The following is a 12,682-nucleotide window of genomic DNA, read 5'->3' on the forward strand; positions in this document are numbered from 1 at the left end:
TAAAGGTTAAAGTTTGGTAAAATTTAGTGTATGTTTCAGAAGTCAAAGGTAATATTGGGAGAAACATTTTTTTGAGATGTAACCTCAATAATGGTGGGGAGAGAGTGAAATCAAACGAAAGAAGTAAAAAAAATAACACTGTAAAACTTAACAGAGTTAATGAAAGAGAAAATCCTAAAATAATATAGATATGAAAGAATAAATGCTTTATATAAAATAATTCATTGATATATGATTCAATACTAAAATAAAGGTATGGTTAATAGCAATAATATTTTGAACTGAAGTCCACTTTCTATGGTTTTTGGCCAATTTTTCTTTTAGCTTTCATGAGCTTTAGGTTGTTAAACTTAAAAATTCTTCTACCAGAACAAAATTATACCAAAGTGAATTGGGGGGCCAAGGGGGTTGTGGAGTGGAGAACCAAAGCCCATCTGTAAACAATTGGACATCCCCTTACAGAATTGTCCCAAGGAAGAAAGGAGCCAGACAGGGTGCAGTATAGCACCGATGAAACATACAGCTTTACTCTAGTTCTTTAATGCTTCCTTCCCCCCACTATCATGACCTCAGTTCTTCCTTACAAATCTGACTAGACCAGGACATGTACACTGCTACAGATAAGAGCTTGCAACACAGGGAATCCAAGACAGATAAACCCCTCAGGAACAATAATGACAATAGAGATACAAGGAGGATAAGAGGAAGGTGGGGAGAGAAAGGGGGAAGTGATCACAAGGATCACCAGGGGGACAAACAATGGGCAAGTGGGTGAAGGGAGACAGAGCATGATGTAATATATGAAAATAACAATGTATAACTTATCAAGGGTTCATGAGAGAGGGAGGGTGGGGAAGGGAGGGGAAATGAGCCGATATCAAGTGCTTAAGTAGAAAGAAAATGCTTTGAAATGATGGCAACAAATGTACAAATGTGCTTAACACGATGGATGAATGTATGGATTGTGATAAGAGTTGTAAGAGTCCCCAGCAAAAGTATATAATTAAAAAAGATTCTTCTAGCCATGGTGGTAGTGGTGAACAGCTGACAAGTCAGTCATGACCCAGTGACCCTATGCATAGTGAAATATAGCCCTGCCTGCTCCTGCAATCCTCTTATCTATATTTTCAGCCACTGTGGCTATGGAATTGCTTAAGGGCCTCCCGCTTTTTTCTTGACGCTTTAATTGACCAAGTGCCCTGTCTTCTCCAGGGACTAGTCCTCCTGATAAGATGCCGGAAGTACGTAAAGTTGGGACATTTTGGATTCTAAGAGGCATTCCAGCGGCACTTCTGCCAGTGTCCCACACATATCCAGCCCCCTTTGCCAACATCATAATTCAAATGCATCGTTTCCTTATTCTTTCTTATTCATTGTTCATATTTTGCATACACTTAAAGCGAATGAAAATTTCATGGCTTAGGTCAGGTGCGTCTTAGGGTTCCAAACGCCTCCTGAAATGCCAGCATTTGACCCCTGGAGCAGTGCTGTCCACAACCCCCCCTCAAGTGAGAGAAATAAATAGGACGTTTCCTAGATGGCATTCGCCGGAAGGAGAGTGACAGTCAACCAGACTTTCTTTGTGGTAATATGGTTGACACGAGTACGTATAGATATGTATTATATAGGTATGTATTATACATATAGGTATGCATTATATCTTCTACTTTGGAAGTTACACTTTAAGGATCATGTATAGAAATGTAAATTAACTCCCGCTTGAGAGTAACCACAGGCAATGACTGTTGACCATTAGTAAGCAAAAAAAGCAATAAGATGCGTTCTTGGCCAGTCTCAGGATATCCTTTTTGACTAATTAGATACCAGCTTTTAATACTAAGAGGTAAATAAGAGAAGATGCCCAGAATTACCCGGCCCCTCAATGTGTCATTCACATCCAACCTGTTTGTCTTTGAACAGCTTATAAAAATTCCTCCCCAAATTCCAGGAAGTATCTTAAACTAACCAAATACAGGGGATTTTTCTAACTACACTAAGTAAATAGCTTAGGTTACAAAGTGATACTTTTCTCTTCAGCACTTTAAAGAGATCTTTAGCATTGAACTTGTAACATGTTATTTGAATTTCTGACCAGTCCTTTATTTAGTGCTATTTGTGGATCCAAGTAAAATAAAATCATGGACAAGTTCAACCTTTCTCCGCTATTATGAAGTTACTTATTGGTACAGCTGTGAGTGTGGTTTTCTTGTTGAGTTGTAATCCATAGGGAAGGTTGCACTCTTTGACCTTCATCATTATGTCCCTTGAAGTCCTCCATGATTCCCACAATAAGGTTCTGCCCTCTTGCATATTAGAGATTGCTACAGAGCCTTTCCCCAACCCTGCTGCCACATTCTTCTTCGTATAGTCCAGATTTGGGGAATATTTGCTCATCATGCAGGCTGAATAAGTATGGTGGAAAGACATAACCCTGACACACACATTTCCTGATGTTAAATCAGGCAATCTCCCATTATTTTGTTTAAATGATTCCCCATGGTGCATATAATCACAATGAAGTGTTCTGGAATCCCTGTTCTTCACCGCACTATCCATAATACATAGTTATGATCCACATAGTCGAAACCCTTTCTCTATTCAATAAAACACATGTAAAGATATATTTAGTATTTTGAGTTTTCCCTTAAGATCCATCTGAGGTCCGTATTATGATATCTCACTACAATGGTATGACAAGTAACACATTCAATGGAAAAATCCGAGTACATTTGAATCGAGTTATACCTGTAACATAAGAAACCCTTGCAGACATAGTAATCTTAATAAATATGACTGGACCTAGATTCTTGTCTGACCAAGTGGAGGGTTTTCTTTTGGAAGACACAGATCACCCCAAGGGAATTTTAAGTAGAAGCTCTGAGGAAGAAGAAAACAGAGAAGCTTGCGTGGCTGAACTCAGAGCCCCCCCCCACCACACACACACACACTCCCTGACGCGTCCCCATGCACAATGAGCTTACTTTTAAAGGTTCATGCATACACAAGATTATCAGGGACTTTCACTGGGGTATGAATAGGTTCTGGGAAATATAGTCCTAGATTTTATCATGGGTTCAGTGCAAGATTTGTCCAAATTTCTACCATCACTCCTTGCCCTATCTAAATAGAATAATATTACAAATCTAGTTATAGAAATAATATTAATATAGCAATCATATTTAAGTACATACATCACTTAGACTAGAGGTATGTATATATTATTTGTATTTTAAAAACCTGGCCTTTCTGTTTCTATTTACATTTTGGATGGCTTAGGGGTTATGGGTTGTACTGCTAACTTCATGGTCTGCAGTTTGAATCTACCAGTCACTCTATGGGAAAAAGACAGGGCTATCTACTCCTATACAGAGTTCTTACAGTCTCAGAAGCCCACAGATGCAGTTTTATCTTATCCTATAGAGACACTATGAGTTGGAATCTACTCGATGGCAGTGAGCTTGGGGTTGAGTGAGTTATTAATATTTCATTTTTAAGAAAAATGAATTTATCTGAGGCTAATTATGTCATATAATAAGTTTAAGAAATTCATTAAATAATGATGTCCTAAATAACCTGTGGCCAGAAAAAAAAGACCAGAAGGTGTAAACAGCTGTGTGGAAAGACACCAGTGAACCTCAAGTCTCAGCAGCAGATTGAAAGTTAGCAGCCTGGTGATACGGGGCTTGGAAGGAATACTTTAAGTAACAACATCCTTATCTGAGAGAGAGGAATAAATGCATACATGAATAAAGAAAAGAGAGAGACACAGACAGCTAATCGAGCTTGTTTTCAAGCCACACGAACAAAGAGGTTTACAAAGGTCAGCTATTTAATGAGTTGACTGCTTTGAAAGTGAAATATCTGAGCTGTCAGACATAGATGTCTTTAATACACAGGAGAAGGTTTTTTGACACAGGTAAGTGTGCACAGAGCCCCTAGATTAAAAAAACATCATGGAAAGTATGCCCCATTTAAATTCAAGTGGGAATACCTCATTCAATATAAATTATGAAACATAAGTTGATATTTACCTAGGAATGAAAGGTAAATCATCTAAGTATAATGGTCAATCACCTAAGTTAAGATGACTTCAAATACAACATTACCTTCTAATGGTAATTTAAACGTACTTTTATAATTTTAAGCACGAACAGAAGAATATGCACTCATTGTAGAAAATCCAACAAGAGCAAAGATGGCCAAACTAATCGCACTGCCATCAAATTGATTCTGGTTCATAGTGACCCTTTAGGACAGAATAGAACTGCCCCTGTGGGTGTAGGGGTCTGAAACTACTTATGGGAGTAGAAAACCTCACCTTTCTAAAAGAGCAAAGATATGTACAGGAAAAATAATTAGTTTTATCTTTTATTGCCACTTCAAGCACACTCCCCTCAATTAAAGTAATATTTATATATAAATTCCTCCTAATATACTCTAGTATAGCTAAGCACACACACACATATACAAACATATACACACACATACATAATTTTAGACTTTTCCATAGATATTTTCCTATGATTCTGACATGCCTTATTTTAATTTACAATCTTATAAATTTACACATCAATACATATAGAACTACCTTATTATTTTAACCATGATAACCAAGTGAGTTATGATTTGAGCTGCCAGTTGAAAAGTTAGTGGTTTGAACAGATATATCACAATGCACTTAAGCAATCTTTCTTTGAATATTATTTATGTTATTACTGAATTTCTCACCATTCTAAACCTAATTTTAGGAATTCATAATAAGACTATTAATTTTTTAATCATTCTCCCAAGCTAATTGCAAATAATGTTAAACTTTTCCTTTTCGGAAACATTTAACTTTACAAAATCCCTTTGATTTAATTTTCACTGCTTAATTTCAGATTAAATGGAACAAATTATGAGAAGCACATTAAGGCAAAGCTCTCAAAAGATATAAATCTTTAATAAACATAAATTCTCAAAGGTCCAGATAAGTTCAATGTAGCAGGATCTTTATGAATTACTTTATACAAGCAAGGGCATTATTGGCAAAGAACAGGGTTTATATTAATGTTTAACTATATTTGAAGCTATATCAACAACGATATTTTTATTTCTTGGAGTCTTTGTTTGTTGAAAATAATGATAATATCTATCATGATTTGTAGTTCCAGTGAACAAATAAGGAATATCCCGGAAACAGAGAAAACATTAAACATATTTCACTTCCTCCTCTCCAAGAGGCACCTGACAGATGCCAAAAGAGAGAGAGAGAAAACACCACCCTGTAGAAATCTACTAGTGTGAGTGTCGATGGTTTGTCTTTGCTTGTATGTGGATGAACTTACTAACCCTCACTAAAAATATATAACTATAAAAGACTTTTTAAATTTGCTTATCATAGATGTAATAAGAAATCAGAGACTAAAATTGATCTAGGATTTAAAGAGCAAAATAGAAACAAACTCTGGATCAGTAAAACAATGACTTTGTTTACTTGCTATCAGAACTATGTAAACTCATGTTAGATTGTTACACGTGTGGATTAGTGAGTGGTTCTCCACGTTTAGAACACAGACCATACACTGTCATCTAGTATCTCATTGGAAATGCACCTTGGATCACATCCCAACCTGCTGAATCAAAAGTTTTGGAGATGGGGTGCAGAAATCTGTGTCTAATGAGTACTCTAGGTTCACAGAGTTCCAGGTATAAACCATGTTAAAGATGGAACACAAATCATCTCTAAAAGGTAAATATTAAAAACAGATATCATTCAAGTTATTACTTAAAACTTTGGAAGTAATATATATCCAACAGAACACCTTTAATATGTCAAAGGAAAATTTAAGCAGCATCATGATAACTTAAAATAGTGGCATGCATTTTATTTTGTCAAATTTTCCCAGAGATCAGTCTATGTTACCTGTGCTACCTTTCACCCAGGTTTCAGAAATGACACTCTGACTAATTGTCTTCAGAATATCATCAGTTAGCTGACATGTTAACTTTGGAACCATTTTCAGCATCTTCCACACAGTGTTGTGTTCACGGGGTGTCCTGTGAATGGGCCTTAAAAGAAGAAAAAGAAAGAAAAAAAATGGAAAATTCAGAGACCACAGCTTAAGTGTAAAGGAACAAACAATGCCTAAATCCTTGATTTTGAGCTCCAATATTTGTATTTCCTTTTTATGTAAGAATTCTTTAAGGAGAATTTTTACAGTATTCTAATTTTTCTTCCAAACTATAGAACTTGTTCTTCTGATATTAAAAGTCAACATTAAGATCTTCTAAATTTTAGAAAACTTCATAATGCCTTCTCCTTCTTTTTTAAGAAAACAGTGCTTTGGTGGCAATATTATAAGCTTAATACTAGGAACATCCAGTATTATTGAGTTGACTATAATTCATAGTGACCCTATGTAGGTTTTCCAAGGCTTTTTACATGTTTTTGGAAGCAAACTACCTTGCCTTTCTCCTGTTGGGTTTGAATGATTGACTCTTTGGTTAACACAAATGAGTGTGCCCATACAGGAGGGTGTGACAGAAGCGAGCCAGGTTTCCCTTGGTATCATACTGGACCATCTGGGTTATATGAGATCAGGACATGAGTTGTGGAATGTGTTGTACTGGATAGTGATAGAAATTACATTTTATTTTTGTTTTATTTTGGGTTTTTTTGTGGGTAATAGCAAAAAAATGTTAACAAATATTGACTATTAATTTTCACAAATGGTCTTGAGGAAACTGTTCCCTACTAACAGCACATATAAATTTGGAGTGAGTTGCAATAATAAACTATTAATATCAGTAGTGACATGGACTCATAATCAGAGTCTGAAATGTGTAGCATTGACAGAAGCCAGGTTGGCAGTGGTACAGGATTACATAAACAGACTGAAGCATGTTGTGATGCCTTGTTTCTCAGTGTTGTTTATTATAGCGGTGTGTGCATGATTGATTATAAATGAGTACTTTTCAAAGGAAAATCAAAGGGGATAATTAGGATTGAGAAATAGGCCTGGTAGGGCATGATCAAGGGTAATGTGATCGAGAGGAATTACTGAACATGATAATGGGGAAAGAGGAAAGTCAAAGGAAATAGAGGAAAGAACTAGGAGGCAAAGGGCATTTATAGAGGTCTAAATAAAGGGGTGTACATATGAAAATATATCTGAGGATGGGGAAATAGATCTACATGCAAATATTTATAGGTCCAGTATTAAGGTAGCAGATGGACATTAGGCCTCTACTCAAGTACTCCCTCAATGCAAGAACACTTTGTTCTATTAAACTGGCATTCCATGATGCACACCTTCCCAACATGATCACTAAAGACAAAATGGGTACATAAACAAATGTGGTGAAGAAAGATTATGGTGCCTGGCTACCAAAAGATATAGCATCTAGGGTCTTAAGACTTGAAAGTAAACAAGCGGCCATCTAGCTCAGAAGCAACAAAGTCCACATGGAAGAAGCACGCCAGCTTGTGTGATCATGAGGTATTGAAGGGATCGATTATCAGACATCAAAGAACAAAAAAATCATATCATTGTTTGCTCACCTTCCCGATATTATTGCTGAAGACAAATGTGTGCATAAGCAAATGTGGTGTAGAAAGCTGATGGTGTCTGGCTATCAAAAGATATAGTGTCTGGGGTCTTAAAGGCTTGAAGGTAAACAGCAGCCATCTAGCTCAGAAGCAACAAAGCCCACATGGAAGAAGCACACCAGCCTGCGTGATCATGAGGTGTCGAAGGGATCAGGTACCAGGCATCAAAGAACAAAAAGTCATATCATTGTGAATGAAAGGGAATGCAGATTGGGGACCCAAGACCCATCTGTAGGCAACTGGATATCCCCTTACAGAAGGGTTGTGGGGTGGAGACAAGTCAGTCAGGGTGCAGTGTAGCAACGATGAAACATAGACCTTTCCTCTATTTCCTAAATGCTTCCTACCCACCCCACCCCCACCACTATCATGATCCCAATTCTACCTTACAAATCTGGCTAGACCAGAGGATGTACACTGGTACAGATAGGAACTGGAACCACAGGGAATCCAGGACAGATGATCACTTCAGGACCAGTGCTGAGAGTGGTGATACAGTGAGGGTTGAGGGAGGGTGGGGTAGAAAGGGGGAACTGATTACAGGGATCTAGACATAACCACCTCCCCGGGGGATGGACAACAGAAAAATGGGTGAAGGGAGATGTTGGATAGTGTAAGATATGACAAAATAATAATAATTTATTAATAATCAAGGGTTCATGAGGGAGGGGAGAATGAGAAGGGAGGGGAATAAATGAAGAGCTGATATTAAGGGCTTAAGCAGAAAACAAATGCTTTGAGAATGATGATGGCAATAAATGTACAAATGTGCTTGACAAAATGGATGCATGTATGGATTGTGGTAAGAGTTGTACAAACCCCCAATAAAATGATTAAAAAAGTGAAAGAGAAATTATGTAACAGTCGTAGAAGCCAATTGTTTCATAATCCCATGCAACAGGAAACATTTTGAAGGCCTTGACTGTAAAATACCTATGCTCTTTGAAGAACTGCCTATATGTGATCAAATTAACTACAGTGCCTTGAAATATTAGATAGAAAACTTGGGAAACACGGCGTTTCTACTCAAGCCCTCGAGGCAAGAACACTTTGTTCTATCAACCTGGCACTCTGTGATGTTCACCCTCTAACAGGATGCTGATGACAAAATGGGCACATAAGCAAATATGGTGGAGAAAGCTGATGGTGCCAGCTATCAAAAGATATAGCATCTGGGGTCTTAAAGGACTGAAGTTGAACAAACAGCCAACTGGCAGAGAAGCAACAATCCCACATGGAAGAAACAGCACGTGTGATCACCAGGTGTTGGCAGGATCAGGTAACAGGCACCAGAAAACCCCAAACAAACAAACACCCTCTTGAGAATGAAGGAGGTTAGAGTGGAAACCCAAACCCATCTGTAGACCACTGGACATTTTCTCACAGAATGGTCCCAAGGAAGGGGTGTGTCAGCCAGAGTGCAGGACAGCACTGAAAAAACACACAACATTCCTCTGGTTCCTTGATCTTCCTCACCCCCAGTATCATGACCCCAGTTTGACCTTACAAATCCGGCTAGACCTGAGCATGTATACTGGTACAGACAGGATCTCTCTACACACGGAAGCCAGGACAGATAAAGCCCTCAGGAACAGAAATGGGAGTAAAGATAGGGTAGGGGGAAGGAAGGAGAGTAGGGGGAGTAAAGGGGAAACCGATTGCAATGATCGATGTATAACCACCCCCACCCCACCCCCAAAGGGGAAGAACAACAGAAACATGGGTGAAGGGAGACAGCGGTCAGTGTAAGATATGAAAGTATTAATAATTTATCATTCATCAGGGGTTCACAAGCGTAGGAAGATGAAGGAGGGTGGGAGAAGAGGAGCTAAAAGGGCTCAAACAGAAACAAAATGTTATGAAAGAATGATGGCAACACATGAACAAATATGCCTGATACAATTGGCGTATGAATCGTTATAAGAGCCGTAAGTACCCCCCCAAATTACTTTTAAAAATACAAGTGTTCAATAAAGTGATTGTTCACAAAAGAATAAAAATAAATAACAATGAGTTTATGCTAATGGAGATAAGAGAGAAAACAAGTTGTGCATCTCAAAGAATGTAACCAATGCCACTTCATATAGATAAACTTTTTAACTGGCGTATATAAGAAATTTTAAAGACAGGAATAAAAAGACAGAAGATAAAGATTGAACAGAGGTGCTCGCTTCGGCAGCACATAGACTAAAATTGGAACGATACAGAGAAGATTAGCATGGCTCCTGCGCAAGGATGGCACACAAATTCGTGAAGCGTTCCATATTTTTAAGTATTAGTTTAAGGAAAAAATAGGTGTTATGCTATCATGAAATTTAAAAAAATAATAAAAAATTAAAAAAAAGATTGAACAGAGAAAAGTAGTACAATGACAGACACAAATTCAAGAACTTGAATGAGTCTGATTACAATTTTGCTTTCCCATCCATTTCTAATTTTCAGAAGGCCCTAATGAAGCCTCCCTAAGAAAATCATTGAGAGAATGAGCATAGAAATATGAATGAGCATAGAAAAATTTAAAAAGAGTATCTATCTAGTATCTGGGATTTGGTTACTGGCACATGAAAGACATTGATGACAAATGAATCAGCATCCTAATCTACTTTTGAGGGATTTGATTATGCAAAGGCTATTTAGAAATACTTCCCTCTATATTGTCTCTCAAATCTTCTGAACAATAACATATCATAATTTTCTCCCACAGGTCAAAACTAACACATATTTCAAGTCTCCAGTAAAGGGTTAAGGAAGTGCTGATAACCTTTGGTGATAGAGAATCTAAAATATCTGTAAAATAACATTATCGATTAACAAAGATTATTAAAAAGAGATAATCTGGAGGAGTCTGGCAGTCACACACACAATAAATTATAGGTAAAAAAAAATTATAGGTATTCATCATTTTGATAAATGAATGGATTTTTAATTTGCATATTCTTACTCAAACATGCAAATCATTTCCTGCAACTAACCTAATCTGTCTCTGGAAATCCTGTTCTTGACAAATTCCTAGTTATCAGTTTCCTTCGGCCCTCCCTACATATGCATCAAAAAACTTTCAAAGGTGAGAACAATAGAAGAATAGGAGAACTAGAAGGGGTTGTAATGCAGCCCATCAACCCTCCTGAGATGCCATCATTTCCGCCTTGCTGAATCTGCCTAATTTTTCCCTGGTCTTCAGGGTTTCCCAACGCACTTTGACAAATAATCAGTGCAATCCATAGATTAGAAATCCCCCCTAAAAGGTTCAATGCATTATAACACACGCTGGTCTTTCCTGTGCTTCAGAGAGTAAATGAAGACTTCATCGCTTTGAAAGTTCTGCTTTCACTTCCTCTCCAACCGTTCTCATTGGTCAGGATTATTCCCTACATGCACCCAAGTATGGCCAATCCAGTCCTCACCACGGTTTCCCGACCCAGATTTAATACAGAATGTCTGCACTGAAAGAAGCTAGATAAACAAAAAGGGGAAATAAAGATATTAGGAGATGTTTCAAAAATTCCCAAACTATTAACAGGTGTAGGTGGTTCTCTGTTTTGTTTTTGTTTTTTCCCCCAACAGTTTTATTGGCACATAATTTACATATCATAAAATTGAGTAGTCCAATCATGCAATCATGTACAGGGGAATTGTTCAATCACCACCACATCTACCTTAAAGCACCCCACCCCCCACCCACCGTGGTTAAATCACCTTCACTGTGACCTGTGCAATCATGATCAGACCCCACCTCCCACTTCCGCCTTCATTATCCACTCCTGCTATGCCCTTTCCCGCCCTATTCCCCACCCCCTCATTCCCTATGCCGCCTAGTATTAGTTATTATCATTATGCATCCACTCCTCCTGTGCTTTCCCCCTGGTAAACCCAAGAGAAAACAATGCAAAACAAATCACACTAAGGTGGTACGGACAAGATCACATTAGTGTAAAGCCAAAATAAAAAGAAACAATCTGTGAGAGGGAGAAGTACCCCATCAACATTCCAAAAGCCAAGAAAGAAACGTCCGTCATGGAACAACTAAGAGATACTGGCACCCAGAGTAATTTCATAACATGTCTTTAGGGAGGTCAGCTGGCGAAGTCCCGTGTTTGTTTCAGCATAATCATGGTGACAGGGGTCTCTGCCTGATCTTAAGGCTGTTCAGGACTCTTGCTCTGGCTAGAGCATGCCTGCCAGTGGCTGGGGCGGAATAGATACTCTGCGGCTGGTTTGAGGGCTCCCATGGTCCTCCACAGCCTTCCATAAATTGGGTCTTCATAATTCTAGCTGATACTTTTCTCTTCACCATAATCGAATTTGGTAATTATCATCTTTGGATCACACAAGCTGGTGTCCTTCTGCTATGGGGACTTAGTTGGCTCCTCCTTTAGATGACTGGTCATTTGAATACAAGCCTTTGAGACCCCAGGCACTATTCCAGTTGATAGCCAGGCACCATCTACTTTCTTCAGCATTCTTTTTTATAACACCCTTATCTTCAGTGATCATTCCATGAAGGCAAGTATCGAGCAAGGCCATGATGTAAGAATTCATTGTTCTTAAGTTGGAGCTAGGATTTATTGGGAGCTGATAACTCATTCGTGGATCTAAGTTGTGTTTTGTTTTTTTGTTTGTTTTTTAATTTGCTGTGTCTTGGGAATTAATACATGTCATATCATTCCATAATTAGTCTCCAAATAATACTTTTCCTTCCTAGGCTTCTTGATGTCATCTCCTTCTTTTTGTTCATTTGTTTTTAACAATAATATCATCATTATGAATTGTTGAACCACGCACCAGAAAATATTACTCTCTTGTATGCATCAGAATCAATTTGATGACCGTAAACTCAGAATTTTGGTGAAAAATGTTTCAATTAGCTCACCTGTAACTCCATTTCTAGTCCCCATTCAAACCGACAGCAGAAAGAAAGAATATCAGTAAATAACAAGCCATTTTGGCATTCTTATTGCCTTTCTGTTCCTTCCTCTCCGGGTGATGAGCTAAAAGTTAAAGGTGTCTGACCCAGTGTGACACTTGATCATCAGTAACCTTCGACACCGACATCTCTAGTTGTATAAGTCCACATCATCTGTCTTATGACAT

At 38.0% G+C, this 12,682-nt stretch overlaps 1 non-coding gene across 1 annotated transcript; it reads left to right on the forward strand.

Annotated features, from left to right (window-relative positions):
* Positions 1-9,754: 9,754 nt before the first annotated feature.
* Positions 9,755-9,861, forward strand: LOC115869109. The gene has a single exon (XR_004046001.1). It is a non-coding gene; the product is annotated as a U6 spliceosomal RNA (small nuclear RNA).
* Positions 9,862-12,682: the final 2,821 nt, after the last annotated feature.

Source organism: Echinops telfairi, unplaced genomic scaffold (genome assembly GCF_000313985.2).
Source record: "Echinops telfairi isolate 266 unplaced genomic scaffold, ASM31398v2 ScPeMD7_1;HRSCAF=3_0, whole genome shotgun sequence".
Classification (NCBI taxonomy): Eukaryota; Metazoa; Chordata; class Mammalia; order Afrosoricida; family Tenrecidae; genus Echinops; species Echinops telfairi.